General features: G+C 33.1%; 2 non-coding genes and 1 pseudogene across 2 annotated transcripts; 1 reads left to right on the forward strand and 2 right to left on the reverse strand.

Annotated features, from left to right (window-relative positions):
* Nucleotides 1-15,806: 15,806 nt before the first annotated feature.
* Trnay-gua (transfer RNA tyrosine (anticodon GUA)) lies at nucleotides 15,807-15,896 on the reverse strand. Its single transcript is given in 2 exon segments — nucleotides 15,807-15,842; nucleotides 15,860-15,896. It is a non-coding gene; the product is annotated as a tRNA-Tyr (tRNA).
* An 849-nt stretch (nucleotides 15,897-16,745) lies between these two features.
* On the forward strand, nucleotides 16,746-16,818 carry Trnav-cac (transfer RNA valine (anticodon CAC)). Its single transcript has one exon. It is a non-coding gene; the product is annotated as a tRNA-Val (tRNA).
* A 4,949-nt stretch (nucleotides 16,819-21,767) lies between these two features.
* LOC145277166 (U2 spliceosomal RNA) lies at nucleotides 21,768-21,893 on the reverse strand (annotated as a pseudogene).
* Nucleotides 21,894-22,365: the final 472 nt, after the last annotated feature.

Genomic DNA, 22,365 nt, shown 5'->3' on the forward strand with positions numbered 1-22,365 from the left:
TTGGATAATGAATATTTTCAATTTTGTTACTGCAGTATTTTAATGTATCTTATTTTATTTAAAAAAATGTTTAGCAACACTTCAATCAATTTCGTGCTTGTTTTCCCTTGTCCCGAGTGCAACTCTTAAAAAATGTACTGAAACCTAAAATCCAGAAGTGACACAGTCTTAATAACATAAAAATTATTTTTGCTTTAATTTTTTTTTTTACATAGGCGTCACCACTTATCAATGCCGAGAGGCCACTCAAGGTTTAAAGAGTGTACAGTAGTCAAAAGGACAATATAGTAATCGATAGTAATGGAAGTTCGGTAAATTTGTTAACTTAAGTGTCACGGCTCATCAGAAACTTGTTTACGTTGGACTTGAAGACAGCTGGAAAGCAGGAAAACGGAACACAATTCCACAGGCGTGTAGTTCTAAGAAAAAATCTTTGATCATGGAATCTACGTTTAGGTTTAGGCACAGATAAAGAATGGGGGAATTATTGATAGTGTTTTCAGCTAGACGAGTGTTTCTTGTGGAAGGTTGGCGAGGGAGGACCATAGATTGAAGCTCAGTCGAACACTTTCCATGAAATTAACAATAAAGCAGAGGCAAACTCGCAACATCTCTTCTGTAAGAAAGTGGTTGCAGCGAAGAGAAAAGGACATCTCCTATGAGACCACGAAGTCTATTTTGAACCCTATCAAGGTAGGACAAGTACTTTCTAGCAGCTCCTGCACAGATGTGGCAACAGTATTCCATCCTTGGACGTACCTGGCTCTTATATAGATAGAGATTTGTATCAGCAGTGAGATATCTACTGGATCGATAGAAGGATTCGACCATTTTTCCAGCGGCCTTGGCAACAGATTTGATGTACGTATTCCATTTAAAATCAGGAGTAAAGGTCAAGCCCAGAAGCTTGTCAAAACTTAAGGCCTCCCCAAGACGAGAGCCATTCATTTTAATTGATGCCAGATTTCATATTAATTAATTAATTAATTAATTTCAATAAATATTCGATCAATAAAAATAAAACATAAATTAATTCAGTATATAGTTTTAAAAGTTTCGTATGGGCGAGAAACATATGCACACATACATAGTTTCATTAAGAAAAAATTACAAAAGTTAAATTCAGTCGAGAACAAACATTGATAAAAAAGATTGGCAAGAAGATATTGTTCCCGTCAGATCACCGAAGTTAAGCAACGTTGAGCCTGGCTATGACTAAAATAGGTAACCAATTTGGGAAGCCAGTTAAATCCAAATAGTATTAGTGCCGTCTCTCTCTTTCACACACACACACACACACACACACACACACACACACACACACACACACACAAGAACAGATTGTAGCGGCAATGTTCAAACTCTGAATCAAAAATGTATCTATTCAATTGCACTGTGTATTTTTGCTGTCGTTTTTTGACTCTGATTCAAATCCGCATCCGGTGGTGTCGGTTGGGAAGGGCGTTTGAATCACAGTCGACCGCGGCAGTCAGTTGAGACGAAGGACCATTTTAAACAACAATACCAACTAAACAAATCCACCTCGGCGACACCAGTTTCAAAGTTTTCAATTAAATTTTTTTAAATTTACGATTTTCAACTTTTAAAAAGTGTCAAGAACCGAATTTGAATAGATTTAAAATTTAAAATTTATATATATTTTTTAATTTTTAAAAGAAAAACAGTTATATTGCAAAAAAGGAAGAGAGTTTTACTTCACATTACAAAAGAAAAAAAAAACTATGGCTGTATTGACTCAATGCTTGCTTGTACGAGAGAAAAAATATAAATAAACTATAAAATACAAGAGATCAGAATGTTTTTTTGCATTATTTTACTTTTTAAATTAAATAAAAACGTTTCGACGAATTTTAAATTGGATTTTTTGTTTAATTTTATTTTTCTTTGCTCAGTCTTTATTTTTCGAAATAGCAACCCAACCCATGAAAAGATAAATTTCAAAATAAAATAGTAAATAAATTACTTTTTTTTTATTCGATTGATTATTTATCACAGGGACGCTTATAACTTCATCCTTTTTGCTCGTGGCGTCCTCATACATAAGTTTATGTTGACAAAACCATACTATCATACATTATTTCTATTGAAGTGCAATAGAGTTTGTGGTAACTATTTCTATTAACGACATATACTTATTTAAAATGTAATACAGATTATGGTAATTATTTCTATTAACGACATTATTTATTAACAGTGTAACACAGATTATGGTAATTATTTCTATTAACACCATTAATTATTAAAATGTACTACAGCCTATGCTAATTATTTCTATTAACGACATTAATTATTTAAAATGTCATACGGTTTATAGTAATTATTTCTATTAACAACATTAATTATTTAAAATGTATTACAGATGATGCTAATTATTTCTATTAACGTCATGAATTATTTAAAATGTAATACAGTTTATGGTAACTATTTCTATTACCGACATTAATTATTTAAAATATGATACAGTTTATGGTAATTATTTCTACTAACGACATTAATTTGTTAATATGTAATACAGGTTATGGTAATTATTTCTATTAACAACATTAATTATTTTAAATGTAATACAGTTTATGGTAATTATTTCTATTAACGACATAATTTCTAATAGTTTAATAGAAATACTTAACATTCTGTTCTAGTTTTATGCTAATTTTCTACATGATGAAATAAGTGAGAGATATTGAGAAATTTTAAATTATTACTTGTCAGCCTTTTCGGCCTTCCTAAGTGACTAGTGATTCAATATTTTTCATGTTTTGTTATATTTTTTTGAACAGTGGTGAATGGAACTTCCAGCCTTTTTCATACCTATAATTTCACGTAGAATTTGATAAAAATGATGTTTTCTCATGATTTATAGTTAATTATTTGAAAATACCTTGTCTTTATTGGATTTTGGATTAAAAAATTGAATTAACCTTAATTTATTTTTATACAAATGAAAATTTTCTTTTTAATAAAACTCTTGAAAATTAATTTTATCACGAAGAAAATATAACAATTACGAAATAAGTTTCTTTTATATAATATATTGCTCTTGTAAAAAATTGCATAAATTTATGTTTATTGATAAAAATATGTGTGGCCACTTTTTTACACACTGTATATATATATATATATATATATATATATATATACACATATATACATATATATTAACGTATATATATAAACATATAAACACACACACATATATATAAACGCACACACACATACACTGACAACCCCCCCATATATATATATATACATACATACATACATATATAAATATATATATATATGTGTGTGTGTGTGTGAAAATCAAAGCATATACCATTAAAATTGGCTCTTAGTAGTTAAACTTATATTCGAAATAGAATTTTAGTCTGTTACATTCAAGTTTGAAATAGAATTTTCGACAGTCTGTCAAATTAAAATTTGAAATAGAATTTTCGTCTGTTTGTTACACTTAAGTGTAAAATAGAATTTTCGTCTATTTGTTACACTTAAGTTTGAAATAGAATTTTCGTCTCTATGGTTCACTTAAGTTTGAAATAGAATTTTCGTCTGTTTGTGACACTTAAGTTTGAAATAGAATTTTCGTCTGTTTGTTACATTCAAGTTTGAAATAGAATTTTCGTATGTTTGTTACGTTTAAGTGTGCAATAGAATTTTCATTTTTTTGTTACACATAAGTTTGAAATAGAATTTTCGTCTATTTGTTACACTTAAGTTTGAAATAGAATTTTTGTCTGTTTGTTACACTAATGTGTGAAATAGAATTTTCGTCTGTTTGTTACACTTAAGTGTGAAATTGCATTTTCGTCTGTTTGTTACACTACAGCGTGAAATAGAATTTTCGTCTGTTTGTTACACTTTAGTGTGAAATAGAATTTTTGTCTGTTTGTTACACTTAAGTTTGAAATAGAATTTTCGTCTATTTGTTACACTAAAGTGTGAAATAGAATTGTCGTCTCTTTGTTTCACTTAAGTGTGAAATAGAATTTTCGTCCGTTTGTTACACTTAATTTTAAAATAGAATTTTTGTCTGTTTGTTACACTTAAGTGTTAAATAGAATTTTTGTCTTTTTGTTACACTTAAGTGTGAAATAGAATTTTTGTCTGTTTGTTACACTTAAGTTTGAAAAACAATTTTCGTCTGATTGTTACATTCAGGTTTGAAATAGAATTTTCCTCTGTTTGTTACGTTGAAGTGTGCAATAGAATTTTTGTCTGTTTGTTTCATTTAAGTTTGAAATTGAATTTTCGTCTATTTGTTACACTTAAGTTTAAAATAGAATTTTTGTCTGTTTGTTACACTTAAGTTTGAAATAGAATTTTTGTCTATTTGTTACATTTAAGTTTGAAATAGAATTTTCCTCTATTTGTTACACTTAAGTTTGAAATATAATTTTTGTCTGTTTGTTACACTTAAGTTTGAAATAGAATTTTCCTCTATTTGTTTCATTTAAGTTTGAAATAGAATTTTCGTCTATTTGTTACACTTAAGTTTGAAATAGAATTTTTGTCTGTTTGTTTCATTTAAGTTTGAAATAAAATTTTTGTCTGTTTGTTTCATTTAAGTTTGAAATAAAATTTTCGTCTATTTGTTACACTTTAGTTTGAAATAGAATTTTCGTCTGTTTGTGACACTTAAGTTTGAAATAGAATGTTCGTCTGTTTGTTACATTCAAGTTTTGAAATAGATTTTTCCTCTGTTTGTTACGTTTATGTGTGCAATAGAATTTTCGTCTATTTGTTACACATAAGTGTGAAATAGAATTTTCGTCTATTTGTTACACTTAAGTTTGAAATAGAATTTTTGTCTGTTTGTTACACTCAAGTGTGAAATAGAATTTTCGTCTCTTTGTTACACTTAAGTGTGAAATAGAATTTTTGTCTGTTTGTTACACTTAAGTTTGAAATAGAATTTTCGTCTATTTGTTACACTAAAGTGTGAAATAGAATTGTCGTCTCTTTGTTTCACTTAAGTGTGAAATAGAATTTTCGTCTGTTTGTTACACTTAAGTGTGAAATAGAATTTTCATCCGTTTTTTACACTTAAGTTTGAAATAGAATTTTCGTCAGTTTGTTACACTTAAGTGTGCAATAGAATTTTTGTCTCTGTTTCACTTTAGTTTATAATAGAATTTTCCTCTGTTTGTTACACTAAAGTGTGAAATAGAATTTTTGTCTGTTTGTTACATTCAAGTTTGAAATAGAATTTTTGTCTGTTTGTTACGCTTAAGTTTGAAATAGAATTTTTGTCTCTTTGTTACACTTAAGTTTGCAATAGAATTTTCGTCTGATTGTTACATTCAAGTTTGAAATAGAATTTTCGACACTCTGTCACATTTAAATTTGAAATAGATTTTTCATCTGTTTGTTACACTTAAGTGTTAAATATAATTTTTGTCTGTTTGTTACACTTAAGTGGAAAATAGAATTTTCGTCTGTTTGTTACACTTACCTGTGAAATAGAATTTTCGTCCGTTTGTTACACTTAAATTTGAAATAAAATATTCGTCTGTGTGTTACATTCAAGTTTGAAATAGAATTTTCGACAATCTGTTACATTAAAATTTGAAATAGAATTTTCGTCAGTTTTTTACACTTAAGTGTGAAATAGAATTTTCGTACGTTTGTTACACTTAAGTTTGAAATAGAATTTTCGTCTGTTTGTTACATTCAAGTGTGAATTAGAATTTTCGACAGTCTGTCACATTTAAATTTTAAATAGAATTTTCATCCGTTTGTTACACTTAAGTTTGAAATAAAATTTTCATCCGTTTGTTACACATAAGTATGAAATAGAAATTTTGTCTGTTTGTTACACTTAAGTTTTACATAGCACTTTCGTTTGTCCGTCGCATTAAGATTTCAAATAAAACTTTTTCTGTCCTGATGTAGAAATAGCATTTTTGTCGTTAAAAGCGCAGAATAAATGCCACGGTGTTAACTATTTGTTATTTTGATCACTTTACATAATGCCTCACGTTTCTTTTTAATTAAGATAATTTGATAAATAACTTACACACATTTTGGTCAAAATAATTGGTAGAATTTTGGATGTTAAATAATTGATATTTGGATTACACTAACTAGTATAAACAAAATATAATTCGTGTAAAAATAATGCGGTCAAATGAATTGGAGTAAATGTTTAGGTTAAAATATCGGCATATATATTTATGGTTATTGAGGTGGGAAATAATTCGGACGGTCAAAATAATCGCCTTTGATATTTCTCATCGGAATAATTGAGAAAAACTTTTGTGAATGTAAATATTGCGGTAAATATTTGTGGTCGAAATAATTAGAATATATGTATGGGTAATTATTAGGGTTAGGACAACAGAATATTCTTCTTGTTGTTTTAACTTTCAAGTATATATCCGACACAGTTTGACACAGTTAATCTACTGAGAACCACATGTAAGATATCAACAGATATATACTCGAATATCAAAACAATGAAAAGAATATTCTGTTGTCCTAGTAATTATTATTGGGACATATTAGTGATAGATTTTTGTAGTCGAAGTAATTGAGATTTATTTTGGTAGTTAAAATAATTGGAATAGCTTTTTGGGAGTTTATATAATTAGGGATATATTTTGAGTGCTGCGCAATTCGATTGCGATAAAAAAAAATAAAACAGAATTAATATTAATTGTTTACAAACAACGTATTTGTGAGAAATTCTGGCTAAGTCTTCGTCGGGAAAAAGTTAATTAAAAATTAGTTTGACCGAAAGATCATTCGACGGCCATATTGAAAGTCTGAAGCAAATGTAAGTCTTAAATCGCACTACGTTTTAGTTTTGTTTTAAATCTAGTTCCAAGGCGAACCCGGTGGCATTGGTTGGGAAGGAGGCTTGAGAGTCGAGCAATCACAGTCGATGGCAGTCAGTAGAGATGAACCATCGGCAATACCAACTAAACAAATCCACCTCGGCGACACCAGTTTCGAAGTTTTAAATTAAATTTTTTAAAATTTACAATATTCAACTTAAAAAAAGATAAACAGAATTTTAATGAATTGAAAATTAAAATTTCAATGTTTTAAAAAATAATAGATAAAAAGCAGGAAAGAATCAAAATCAAAATTAAAAACTGAAAAAGTCACGTGACTATGGACTGTTTACCCGCGGTAACCGTTTAGTATTCAACTGTATGTGTTTATATTATTTGAAAAATGGATGAACATGTAATGAGGAAGGGAGGGAGAAAGAGAGAGTGTGTGTGTGGGGGGATAAAGAATATTCGCTTAATTTAACGTGTTTCCTTCTTCCTTTTCTCTATGTCTTCTTTTCGTCCTCGCTTTTCCTCCATCCCGCATCCCGCATCACTCTTTAAATATCGACAAAGAAATACAACAAAATAAACAAATAAATAAGCGAATAAAACCATAGTATTTTATTTTGTTCCTTTGAAATTTTTAGCATTCACCAAATTTTGAGGAATATTTTTTTTGTTGCTTTTTTGTAAAGCCATAAAAATCATCTAACAAATATGGACGCCTTTGTCCATTGTTGGGTTAAGGGAGTTTGCATTCGCTTCTAATAATAATAATAATAATAATAATAATAATAATAATAATAATAATAATAATAATAATGATAATAAGAAAAAGAAGAAGAAGAAGAAGAATAGCAGTATGGAAAGACGAAAACAAAGAAAAAGGACACGAGCGAACAGTCGCGGGAAAAGGAGAAAGCGTCTTTGTGCAACTCTCTTCAGCAAGTCAAAACGAATTTCAGATTAAATAGCGACATCAGTTTCTCGAAGAAAACAATGGCTTTTCGATTTGAAATGTCAAAAAAGGTCAACAGAACAGAACAGAACAGATCATCATCATCATCATTATCATCATCATCATCATCATCATCATTGTCGTTATTATCATAATCGTCATCATCAACATCATCGTCGTCGTCGTTGTCAGATTATATGTTTTAGTCGAATTTGTTTGTGCACGGCTAGCATTAATATCGCGTGACCAATAGTCACAAAACTTGATCAAAATATCTAGCTTAGAAGAGATCTAATTTTGGGATATTCGTGTCAAAGTTAAAGATCAAGGTCATATAAAAGGTTAAAGTTGGGCTTTTGGTTATAATTTTTCGGTTCTGTTTGTTGTAAAGACTTGCTACTTAGCTCATATTGTAGCCAATGAAGTCTCGTAGCTAGTATATTAACCTTTGACCTTAACAATGAAAAGTTTAGTCCAAGTCAAAAGTTTGACTAAATATCAACTTTTTCCAAATTTTATGTATGAACTTGATGCCTTTTTTATAACGCAATGCACCAGATAAATAGATTGTGAGTTTAACGTGTGCATGATATAACACGACGATTCCAATAGTTTTCCCGATTCCGATTCTTTTTATATTTCTAAGTATAGAAGTTTTTGTGTGTGTGTGTGGTGTGGGTTTGATTATCGCAAAAACCCATGTAAAATGTGTATATATTTTCAAAAATGTCATCTTACACTTGATTTTTACCTATAGATTGTAGTTTTATTAAATATTTATTATTTCGCCATTAATAGGAGCCGTGAAAAACTAAGTTCAAAACAAAGAAACAAAGACAATAAAAAGAATTGTTTTGGGCATTGGAAAATTGGCACGAATTTTTCTGATTCTAATACCGATTCCGATACTCCAAAAAGTTCCGATTTTTTAAATCAATTTACGTAGTTTTGGGGATATGATTTCCGTTTCATCACATTCTTTTTAAAACTTTCGATTTTTAATAAAGGAAGAATTCAGAACAAGAACAGAAATCTCTTATTTTCTGGTCTAATCGTGATTTAAGATTTATTTCCGGTTGTCATTTGATTCAACAAAAATGGCCCCTGTTAATGTAAATGACCAAATCTCTATTGAAGAAAAGGACACTTTTGCGACACCAATTCTAAAGTGCACGACCTTGTTTTTGTCCTACCGTGACGCCACGTGACCTGACCGACTCTCACCGTCCCTTTTGTATTTTCTCCCAATCTTATAAAGTCTGACAAGGCAGTGAGACTCATGATAAAAATGAATCTCCCCCTTCTTTCTATTGTCGTCAAATAATTGTCTTTGTTCGAACCAGAATTACAACCTTTATGGCAACATCAGTTCCACTGTTTTCTTGGCCATTATGTATTTTAGGTCTGGTAGACATTATTTTTGTCTTTTCATGTTTGAAAAAGTTCAAGGGGGGGATAATTCAATAAATTCTTAGTTTGTAACTTTTAATGATTATTTTGATGTACGGTGATAGTTTAATTTTATGAAAAAATGTCTTAAAGTCATACATGTTCATATAATGATCCATTTCAGAATTTTCTTTTCTTAGACTGTTTATTAAAAAGCTCGTTTTAAAAAAAGGTTCGTTATTTTTAAATTGTATATTTTCATATACAAGGTGTCCCAATAAAATGTATACACTCTTTAAATTATCTCGACTTGCTACATGAATACGCTATACCGCGTTCGCAAAAGATATTTAGGAATAAAGAATGGTACTTCCAGCAGGATGGAACACTTCCCCACCATCATTATGACGTAATAGAATCTCTTGATAGTCATCTGCGAAGCAGATAGTTAGGGCGAAGAAGAAAATATCGAGTACTGTCCACGCTCACCGGATTTGACCCCCCCTCCTGGATTTTTCTCTTTTTGAGGTAGGGGTATGTTAAACACAGGGTTCACACCACAAAACAAGCTACAATAAATGAGTTGAAAGCAGCAATTGAAAGAAGATGTGTCAACATACCAATTGAACTGATTAGGAACATTTTCGTTTCAATTAGTGAGCGTTGTCAGCTGTTCATGGACCACAGTGGCCAATAATATTAATATTGTCGATAATTAACTGGTTTCTATATTTGTTCACAGTATTTTGATGTATGAAACTGTTTTGTCTTATAATAAATATTGGTTTTATGGTCATTTAAAGAGTGTATACATTTCATTGGGACAACCTGTATATATACAAAAATGTCTAATGCAATTTATTTTGAAATCCTAATTATTTTATTTGTATTAGAATTCAATATTTTCTTATTTCAATGCAATAAAAATAATGTTTTGTTTAATAATAAATTGTAGTGTTATTTTCGGCTTTACTAATACGCGAATCTTCTTGAATTGTCTAATGAAAATGGAAACAAAAAATTCTCCTCCCAAACCTAAAATACGCAAGAGCCACTTTCATTTACAGGATTAAAAAATAATTTTTTAAAAAATTTTGAACGTGCGCGCTAACATTCATTCACACATATCATTATTCCAAAGGATATTAGTCACAGGAAAGAGTGAGAGACAAGTAGCAGATGCACCAGCCCAAATGTGACAACAGTACTCTATACATGGGCGAATGGTGACCTTATAGAGATATAGGATACTTTCAGGCGTAATTAGTTTTCTAGCATGGTAGAGAGAGCCCACCTTCTTCGCAGCAGTCTTGGCAATGCTCTCAATGTATCTGTTTCAGTTAATGTTCCCTTTAAACGCAAGGCCAAGGAGTTTAAAGGGAATACTGTCAGGTAATGTGTTCTTGGCCATTGCTATTGGTGGTAGAGAAGGTTTCTTGTAATTATTGAAGGAAACAAGCTTAGTCTTCTGCAGCATTGACTGTGCCCATCCATTTTGTCCCAATTCCACTACAGATTTGATGTCTTCCTCTAGTGTTTCTGCTATTTCCTTAGATATGTGTTCATTTGTTTTCCCCCCATGCCAGCTAAACTTTGGAACTCCATTCCAGGAGTCTGCTTTCCCAACTCTACTGACATGCAGAAGTTCAAGTGTAATGTGAACAAACATCTTGTTACTCATCTCCCTTCATAATACCCCTGCAACTTATGTCCCCGATAGTAGCCCCCTACTTCAAAGTGGCACTGTGCCTTGTTTGGGGAGAAAATTCATTAATATATATATATATATATATATATATATATATATATATATATATATATATATATATATATAAATGGAACATTTAGTTTAAGTTGAGAGGGGTTGCCCGTATTCAAAACTAAAGGTAAGAGAACCTATCTTCGGCTTAAAAGAATATATATAATTTCTCGCTTTTAACTATTCAGCACTTTTACTAAGTGAGTAACTACTTATTTTAAACTATCGATGGAGAGGGCTTATCTCTATTTAAAACTAGAGGTAAAAGATATAGACTTCTAAAAAAGAAAGGTTAGAAAAGTTAATTTTATTTTGCTTTCAGATAATTAAAAAAAAATAGGAGTGGCTAAGTAAATGTAACTCCAGCCCACCTACCCGCGAGCAATCCTAATTTTCCGTTACCGAATGTTTCTTTGTGTTCACTTTTCTGCCATCCACCTTTTTTTTTTCATCGCAAACAATCCATACTGCTACATGAATGCATATGGACTACTCGTGGATCATGCCTAGCAGGGATTTGTGGGGAGTTGAGTAGCAAAATGTCTATTCACATTACATGTAAACTTCTGCAGGTTAGAACAGTCAAGAAAAACAGAAATCGGAAAGGGAATTCCAAAGACTAGCAGTCCGAAGGAAGACATTATGAGAGTAGAAGGTTTTCCAGCATCAATGAATCTCAATAGTGAGGGGTTGTGATTTTACGGCTTATTGTGTTAATCGGGAGTCTTTATGTTGAGGGGGCACATTCAATTAAAATACTTTTAAAACAGACACTATTGGAACGACGGGGATGAGATTAGTGCTTGATCGATTGTGCGGAACCTATGTTTTTTTTTTTTCTAGAGTCTTGATTAATGTTCCAGTTTCATGCTGGAACTGACAGATGAACTTGCCATACTGATTGGGTACTCTAGTACCTTAGGTTCCTTCTAGAATCATCTTCAGGGATATCTAGGGAACCAAACGAATATAGCAATTACATCTGCTAGTTCAAGTCGGAAACTCGGCCTTCAATCAGGCATCTAAAAAGGATAAAAAACAAAAGGGTTTGTATTACTGTACACATAGATTCGAAAAAGTTGTCAAAAAACAAATATATAACAAATAAATGTTATCAAAGGCAAGATAAGTTACTTTTCTACTTAACTGGATATATTTTTCGTGTTTTTATTCAATGTAACATGTTTATTCAGCTCGAAAAACATACAGTGTTTACCGATGTGTTCGAAAATTAAAGATGGCGTCTCACACCCTCTTTAACACCGTAAGTTTGGAAAAAGGTGTTATAAATAAAAAACTATACAAAATACTATTAAAAACCCGCCGAATATATGTCAACCTATGTCACAGTAACATATATTGAGCGAGTTTTTAGCAGTATTTTATCCGGTTTTTTATTTATAACGTCTTTTCCCAAACTTACCGTGTTAAAGAGAGAATCAGACTCCATATTGAATGTTCCAATACATCGGTAAACACTGTATGGTTTTCGAGCTGAATAAACATGTTACATTGTTACATTGAATAAAAACACGAAAAATATATCCAGTTAGGTAGAAAAGTAACTTATCTTGCCTTTGATAACATTTATTTGTTATATATTTGTTTTTTTTTGACAACTTTTTCGAATCTATGTGTACAGTAATACAAACCCAAACAAAATATTTAGACACAAGTCATCTGCGCTATTTAACGAAACACGCATACACAGAGAAACTTGAGTGCCTACAAAACACTATCCTCGAGTGTCCAAGGTCTCTCTTTACAGGGGTTTATCAAGATAACCTGGTATGAGGATACTTTTCCCGAAAGTAAACTTTGACTAAATATTCGAAATAGCATAGAATTCGCAGCACAAATAGCATCTCCTCGCTAAGGCCAGCCTATACTGGCTTATAGGGGAAATGGTGCATCTTCGCATTTTAAGTAACAACACAAAGCTGGATACTCTACCAGACTAGATAAATACTTATCCTAAAATCCAGGAAGACTAAGAAATCACAAGAAAGATATATTATAACATATATAAATGGTCAATTGGGGAGAGGGAAAGTATGTTCTCAACTCTTTACTAACTCAGTGTTTGAGATGTAAAGGGAGACTAAAATGGAATATTCGAATATCTATGTGTCTCATATAGAGATCAAGTGTTAGAGCCAAGAAGTTGGACTCCTTAATTCATGAAAACTTTGATTGAAGTAAAAGGAAACACAAAAGGAAAACCGAGGAGAAATCTTGAATGGCTCCAAGACGTTACTATCGAATATCTAAGGTCTCCCTCAGCAGAGTTGTATCAGGGCAAGCTAGCATAAGAATATTTTTCCAACAAATAAACGCTAACAAAATATTCAAAACTAGCATGACCCGTGGAAATTATATAATTTTTTTTAAAGCCAAAGACAATGCGGGGAAAGACCGGAATTATGAAAGTAAAGAAAGAAAAACAAACAAATGTGGACGGGCATGCTTGAGTGGAGGAGTGTCTAGCCTTTATTCGTCTCCTCTACTCAAGCATACCCGTCTACATTTGTTTGTTTTTCTTTCTTTATTTTTATAATTCTGGTCGTTCCCCGCATTGTCTTTGGCTTAAAAAAAAAAAAATTCTATATATTTCTTTACCAACAATACTTCAAACAAACTACTACCTACTCTTATATATATATATATATATATATATATATATATATATATATATATATATATATATATATATATATATATATAATTTTTTATCAGTTATTTTGTTAGCGATACTCTTTGAACGAATTCAATTATTTATACGAAAGTGCATTTTTACCTAAATGTGAGTTGGGAATAATTTTCACTTTGATAAATGAGGAACGGCATATATATATATATATATATATATATATATATATATATATATATATATATATATATATATATATATATATATATATATATATATCATTCAACCACGGTAGGGGTTGAATATATGCTTAAGTCCGAAATTGAATGAATCGAGACACATTCAAACCCCCACCAATAATTCTGTTCGCAACCAAATTTCAAACAGATTATATAGTTGGATAGAACACCTCATTAGCTACATTTTGAAAAAAAAATTTTTGAAAATTGGTTCAGTAGAAAAAAAGTTACAACAAAATATGTGGGTTCACAAACAGGAGAGTAAGTGACTAATGCTTTTTTTTTTATTTTGCATAACTTTTTTTGTATATACATCTTTTTACTGCGATTAAGCGAATTTGAAATGTTAGCTTAACGGTTAGAGTACCGGGGGTTGGTGGAAAGATTTTAGGTTCAATCCCGTGTATCGTTTTTTTTTTTTATAATTAAAAAACCGAACTTTTTTTTTAATAACTAATTTTTTTTTAAACTCTCCTTATGATTTTATAGCAAAAAATGGTGAATTTATCGATTAAAAATATTAGTGAATTCTATGATATACATATTCTTTGAATGAACTCAAATTTTTCGTTATCACATTTGATGAAAAATGTAGTCCCATTTTGGCAATGCGTCTGACCAATGATGCTTTTGAACCCGCGACCAGCACTGCGATGTCATCAGCAGCAGCCTGGGCATAAATATTCCTATTTTTAAACTCCTTTAAAAGAGGATACAGCATACAGTTCCATAGTAAAGGTGATAAAATCCCACTTTGGGGGTTTCATTTAACTACTTCCCTTTTAACAGTTGCCCTCAGTAGTTCTACTTGAACTGTTCTGTGCCTCACCATATACTCAATCCATCGGATGAGTACTGGTGGCACATTGAGTTCTCGTAGCGACTTGAACATACTACTGAAGGGTATGTTGTCAAAAGCTCCAACGATATCTAAAAAGACACCGACTGCCATCTTCTTTTTTTGTTAGTTTACGCGCTATACAGATCACGAATTCATGAACCGCAGTCTCGGTAGAGACGCTGGCTCGGAACTACTGTGATTGAATTATAAATATTGCATAAATGTGTGTTTGAGAGCTAATTTTTTTTGACAATGATTAATAAATATTATAAATTTATATATTAATACAATAGCAATGCCTGGAAAAATCATGGATTATATGGAAAAATGCGCGCATGAAAAGTAATATTCTTAAGATTTTATTAAACCTGGAAAAGTAAAGGACAAGAAATTCAACCTGGAAAAGTAAAGAACAAGATATTCTAGTAAAGTAAAAATAACAATTTTTTAGACTTAAAATATTGCAGCTAAAAATAAAATTTGAATATTGATAAATATTTTATTTATCATTTGCATATGTTGTTGTTTATAGTTGAGTTAGAAAGAATTAAATGATCCTAATTATGATATAATAAAATTATTAATTTTTATGTAAATTATAAAATTATTAATTCCATCTACTAACTAACTAACTAATGAATTAATTTTATTCAAACAATTTTCACTACATAAATATATGCAAATAATAGGGGGGAAATAAGTTCAATCCAGCGACTGACACCCTTTCTAACTCAACAATAAACAACAACTCAACAGGAACTTATTTACATTTGATTGGAAAATGACATTGCTATAGACAGACGGAAAGCAGTCTCACGGTATTGAGTTCCACAGATAGACAGTTCTTCGAAAGAAAGCAGAATTTAATGGAATACTCGAATGTGTATGTATGTATCTCACGTAGAGATCAAAAGTTAGTCTCCAAAAATATTCTGAGAAGTTCAATTGAAGAAAAAAGAAAATAAATAAATAACTTGGAAATACATTGTTAACATAAAAAACAAAAAAAAACATCATATGTGTTTGAGTGTGCATGCGCGTGTGTGTTTGATTAGAAAAAAGGTTCGATAATCCGCATTCAAATTAATCGTAAAAAAAATTGAATTTGTTTTTCAATGTTTTGCTGTCTACATGAAAGAATGGAATGGAAAATACTAACAACAAAAAATAAGCTCTCGCGAGACGGATTCGAACCATCGACCTAAGGATTTCAGTACAAGACACGTCTACAGTCCTCCGCTCTACCAACTGAGCTATCGCGAGTCCGTGAGAAATAGCCGCTCTTCAAAACCTTCATACTAAAAACCGAGGTTTTATATTCCCTCAGATGTTAAAATTGATATTTCAGTGTTCTGGAAATATTTTTAATACGCCTCCACTCTGTCTGTCTCTATCTCTATCTCTGTCTGTGTGTCTGTCTCTCTTTTTCTCTCTCTCTCACACAACCGCATGAACACACACACACACACACACACACACACACACACACACACACACACACACACACACACACACACACACACACACATGAACACACACACACATGAACACACACACACACACATGAACACACACACACACACACACACACATGAACACACGCACACACGAATGAACACACGAACACATATAAACGCACGCGCATCAATTTATGCATATAAACGTCCCCTTTATATCTACCGCCTAAACACTCTTACTCTCGCTCTCTCTTTAATTCCCCCAAAAAGACAATGTACAAAGCTTTGAATTAAACGACTGCCTTCAGTGTATCTGTCTGTCTATCTGTCTGTCTGTCTCTTTGTCTGTTTTTCTGTGTGTCTGTCTCTCTCTCTCTTTCTCTCTCTGTCTTTCTCTCTGTCTTTCTCTCTGTATTCTTTCTCTGCATCTTTCACAAATGAGACCACACACACACACACACACACACACACGAACACGCACACACACACACACACAAGTACACATACTCACACACAGACATGCACACACTCACAAATACATACACACATCCTCTTTATATCTGAAGATAAAGTCCCTCACTCTTGTTCTTGCTTTCATTTTCCCCCAAAAGACAAAGTAAAAACCTCTCAATTGAACAACTGCGTTCGCCTAGGTGGTTTCGTGGTGTAGTGGTTATCACGTCTGCTTCACACGCAGAAGGCCGCGAGTTCGATCCTCGCCGAAACCTTGCATTTTACCATCATAATTTTTTTCTATATTATACTTTACTTTTAATTGATAAATTAGCGAAAAAAAAATAGTCTTCTTCACTTTACGAACTGAACATTTGAACGGTTAAGGAGAACTTAATGGAAAATTCAAATATCGGAATGCCTACCAGACGCTATACTCGAGTGTCCAACGTCTCTCTTTACAGGGGTTTATCAGGACAACTTAGTATGAGAATACTTTCCCTGAAAGTAAACCCTGACTAAATATTCAAAATTACATAGACAGCACAAATAAGATCTCATCGTTAAGGCCAACCTATACTGGTTTGTAGAAGAAATGGTGCACTCTCTCCGACTGCTGTAATTTTAAATAACAACACGAAGCTGGAAGCTGGATACTCCACCAGACTAGATAAATACTTATCCTAGAAACCAGTAAGTTAATTTCAGTGTTAAGAGTTTATCAATTAAATATTTTCACACTGACACACACATACATAAATCTCCTGTTTTATTTATATAAAATAATTTTTTATTATTTGAGTGTCCTCGTTTATCAAGGCCGGAAGCCACTGTAGGACAAGTGTTAATAATTGTTATGTAGATGATGAGACCACATGATTAGTAATAGTGGAACTTGGGTAGGGCTTAATTTTTAAAGAGCACAGCTCAACAGGAACTTATTTACATTATTTTTCAACATGATCATGCTAGAGTCAGCCGGGAAGTAGCCCCAGAGTAACGCAGGGACAGTTCTAGGAGAGAAGATAGAATTTAATCGAATACTCGAATGTATATGTATCTAATATAGAGATCAAAAGTTAGTCCCCCAATATTCTAAGAAGTTCGGTTGAAAAACAATAAAAATTAAAAATAAAAACTTGGAAATATATTAAAAACAAAAACAAAACAAACATTACATGTGCTTACTGCTTGAGTGCGCATGCGTGTGTGTGTTTGATTTGAAAATTAAAATTTGAAATAGTCCGCATTCAAATTAATCGTGAAAAATTTGAATCTTTTTTCAATGCTTTACTGTCTAGAATAGAATGGAAAATACTAACAAATAAAAAGTAAGGACTGTCCAGACGGGTTCGAACCATCGACCTAAGGATTTCGGTACAGTGAGAAACACATCTGCAGTTCTCCGGTCTACCAACTGAGACATCGCGAATTAGCGAGGAATCTTTAGTCTTCAGAACCTTCATATTAAATATGATGTTTTATATTTTCTTAGAAGCTCTGATTGATATTTCAGTGTTCTCGAAATAGTTTTTATACTCCCCTGCCCTGTCACCCTACCTGTCTCTGTCTGTCTGTCTGCTTGTCTGTCTGTCTGTCTGTCTCTATCTTTTTTCACTCTATCAATCTCTCTCTTTCTCTCTCTCTCTTTCTCTCACACACACATAAACACACGCACACATAAACATGAACATCCATACACACACACACACACACACGCACACGCGCAGGCGCGCGCACGCACACACACATCAATTTATGCACACACACGTACACGCCCTCTTTATATCTATCGTCTAACTCCCTCACACTCGTTCTCTCTTTCATGGCTTCCAAAAAGACAACGTACAAAACTTTGAATTGAACAGCCGCTTCTCAGCGCGATGGTTTCGTGAGTATCACAGTGCTTCAGTGCTTCACACGCAGAACGTCGCGAATTCGATCCTCGCCGAAATCTTGTATTTTACTATTAATATTTTTTCTATTTTGTACTTTAACACAGTTAAACTGGTAAATTAGTAAAAAGAAAATGTTCTTCACTTTACAAACTGAACATTTGAACGGTTAAGGAGAACTTTATGGAAAATTCAAATATCGAAATGCCTACTAGACACTATACTCGAGTGTCCAAGATCTTTCTGTACACGGGTTTGTCAGGACAATCTAGTACGAGGATACTTTTCCCTAAAAGTAAACCCTGACTAAATATTCCAAAATTATCCCCCCATTAGCCTCCTCCCACTTTTCGCCAAAATATTTGAGACCATAATTAACAACGCTCTAGTCCGGCACCTTACAGATGCTAAACTTTTGACTGACAAACAATATGGATTTAGACAAGCCCGTTCTACAGCTGACATCCTCACTGTAATCTCTGAACGTATATACCATTCACTGGACAAAGCGGGGGAGGGCAGAGCGGTAGCTCTAGATATATCTAAGGCTTTTGATAGGGTATGGCACAAGGGTCTCCTCAGGAAAATTAAATCATACGGTATCACTGGTAGAATACTTAGCATAATTAAATCCTTCTTAGTTAAGAGAAAAATCCAGGTTGTCCTCGACGGTCGTACATCTAAACAGTGTGATATAAATGCGGGAGTGCCTCAGGGGTCTATCCTTGGACCCCTATTGTTCCTAATATTTATTAATGACCTCCCCGACAAAACTGCCTCTGAGATGGGTATATATGCTGATGACACTACACTCTATAACAGGCATGACAGGAAAACAAATGAACACATTTCTAAAGAAATGGCAGAAACACTAGAGGATGACCTCCAATATGTAGTGGAATGGGGACATAAATGGATGGTCACATTCAATGCTGCCAGGACTAAACTGGTTTCCTTCAATAATTACAAGAAACCTTCTCTGTCACCAATAGCAATGGCCAGTGACTCCCTGTCTGAGAGTACATCTTTCAAACTGCTTGGCCTAACGTTCACAGAAAACATGAGTTGGAACAATTATATTGAAAACATTGCCAGGGCCGCTGCAAGAAAGGTGGGCTCTCTCTACCGTGCTAGAAAACTACTGACACTTGAAAGTATCCTGAACCTCTATAAGGCCACTATTCGCCCATGTATGGAGTATTGTTGTCACATTTGGGCTGGTGCATCTGCTACTAGTCTCTCGCTCCTAGACAAGGTTCAAAAAAGAGTCGCCAATCTGATTAGCCCTGAACTGGCATCTAAGCTTCAGCCTCTGTCCCATCGACGAAACGTTGCATCCCTCTGCCTGTTCTACAAGTATTTTAATGGTGAATGCTCTGACGAACTGCAGACACTTGTGCCCCCACGACGTAGACACCCTCGACAAACCCGACAGGCAGCTAAATCCCACCCCCACACAATAGAGATCCCTAGATATAAAAGATCTTTCTACTCCAGTAGTTTCTTCCCCAGAACCGCTAGATTCTAGAATTCCATTCCAGGTTCTGCTTCCCTACTGACATGCAGAAGTTCAAGTTCAACGTGAACCGAGATCTTGCTACCCAAATCCCAACATAGTGCCCCAGTAGTTGCTGCCCCTGATAGTAGCCCCCTACACCAAAGTGGCAATGCGCCTTGTTTGGGGTGAAAATGTAAAAAAAAAAAAAAAAATGACATAGAATTCGCAGCACGAATAAGATTTTTTCACTAAGGCCAAATTATACTGGCTTGTAGAAGAAATGGTGCATTGGTGAATGGTGCACCCTCTCCGAGTGATGTTATTTTACGTAACAACACGAAGCTCGATACTTCACCAGACTAGATAAATACTTATTCTAGAATCAAGTCAGTTAATTTCATTGTTAAGAGTTTATCAGCTACATATTTTCACACACACACACACACACACACACACACACACACACACACACACACACACACACACACACAAATCTACCGTTGATATAGAAAAGTTTTGTTATATTTTAAAGTTGCCATATTTCAATGGAATACTCGAATTAATACATGTAGATACCAAAAGTTAGTTTTTTTTTTAAATTCTTATAAGTTCGATTGAAGAAAAATGAAAAAAAAAAAATGATGAAAAAGAAATAACTGGGAAATTCATTTTTAATATAAAAATATAAAAAAAATTATATGTGATTGCGCATGCGTGTGTGTGTTTGATTGGAAAATTGAGATTTGATAATCCGCATTTAAATTAATCGTAAAAAAATATTAAATTGATTTTTCAATGTTTTTTTTTTCCCTGTTTTGTTTTCTATATAAAAGAATGGAATGGAAAATACTAACAAACAAAAAGTAAAATCTCGCGAGACGGATTCGAACCATCGACATAAGGATTTCAGAACCCAAACACATCTACAGTTCTCCGCGCTACCAACTGAGCTATCGCGAGTCATACATTATACGTCGCTCTTCAGAATCTTGATAATAAAAATGACGTTTTATATTTCCTCAGAAGTTCAAATTGATATTTCAGTTTTCTCAAAATAGTTTCATACTTCCCCACCCTGTCTCTCTTTTTATCTCTGTGTGTCTGTCTGTATGTCTCTCTTTTTTCTCTCTCTATCTGTTTCTCTCTCTCTCTTTCTCTAACATACGCACATGAACACGCGCGTGCGCGCGCACACACACACACACACACACACACACATGAACATAGGCACCCACCCACACGCACATGAACATACGCACTCATGCAAACGTGAACACACACACACACACATAAATTTATGCATACACACGTCCTCTTTATATCTATCGCCTATCTAACTTACTCCCACTCTCTCTTTCATTTTCCCCTCAAAAGACAACGTACAAAACTTCGAATTAAACACTGAGTTTCGTCTTCATGGTTTCGTGGTGTAGTGACAGTGTTTATCACGTCTGCTTTACACGCAGAGGGCCGCTAGTTCGATCCTCGCCGAAACCTTACAACATATTTTTTTTCTATTTTATACTTTACCACAGTTAATTGGTAAATTAGTGAAAAACAAGGCCGATAGCCATTAGTCACGTGCTCTCGTGTAATGAATGAATACGTGAATGTAGGATTGACATAAAATTCTTAAAGATAAACTAAAATGACCGAAAAATGGGCTGAAATGACTTAAATAAATAAAAAGTAAATGACTTTAATGAACTTAAGGATGAATTGAATGAACTTAAGAATGACTTGAATGCTTAAAAAATAACTAGAATTCTTCAAAAACAACTTGAATGATCTGGAGAATGACTTGAATGGCTTTGAGACTAACTAGTTGTAAAGTGGGTGATCATTTTACATTAAATTAATACAGAAAAGTGTCCCCCACTTTATATCACAATAAGTACAGCATGTAGTAAGAACAGATACTACACTTTGATCTTAGCCAAAAGGCCAAGAAAAAGGTTGGTATTTATTTGCTACCCCACCGAGCAAATTAGGCACAAGGCTGATTTTTAATGTGCAGTGTGAAGGGGAAATGGGGACCAATTCCCCGGGGAGTAGGGGAACGGGATAGTGACAATTGGTATGAAGGCTTTCCCTCTACATTGACTAAGGTCTTATATGTGGGGTTTCCTCCACATATGGTCTTTGCTTGCAGTATCTGCGGAACAGATACTACACTTTGAGATATTAAATCCTTTATTCATGTTAAAAATACAGTGAAAATCAACAATGAACAAAAAACTTAGGCACATGGCCAACTCAAAAGGGGGGTGGGGTTGTGGGGGTCGTTGGTCATCCTTGTCATTCCAGAACTAAACAAAATCAAAAGTTTCTCCCAGCTAGTATCTTCTTTCACCATAATACTACATTCACCCTTTCATACTGGGGGACGTCCTACTTAACTCCCAATTTTTAAAACATTTTTTATTGAT

Source organism: Euprymna scolopes, chromosome 5 (assembly GCF_053919585.1).
Source record: "Euprymna scolopes isolate OS-2025 chromosome 5, ASM5391958v1, whole genome shotgun sequence".
In the NCBI taxonomy this organism is placed as follows: domain Eukaryota; kingdom Metazoa; phylum Mollusca; class Cephalopoda; order Sepiida; family Sepiolidae; genus Euprymna; species Euprymna scolopes.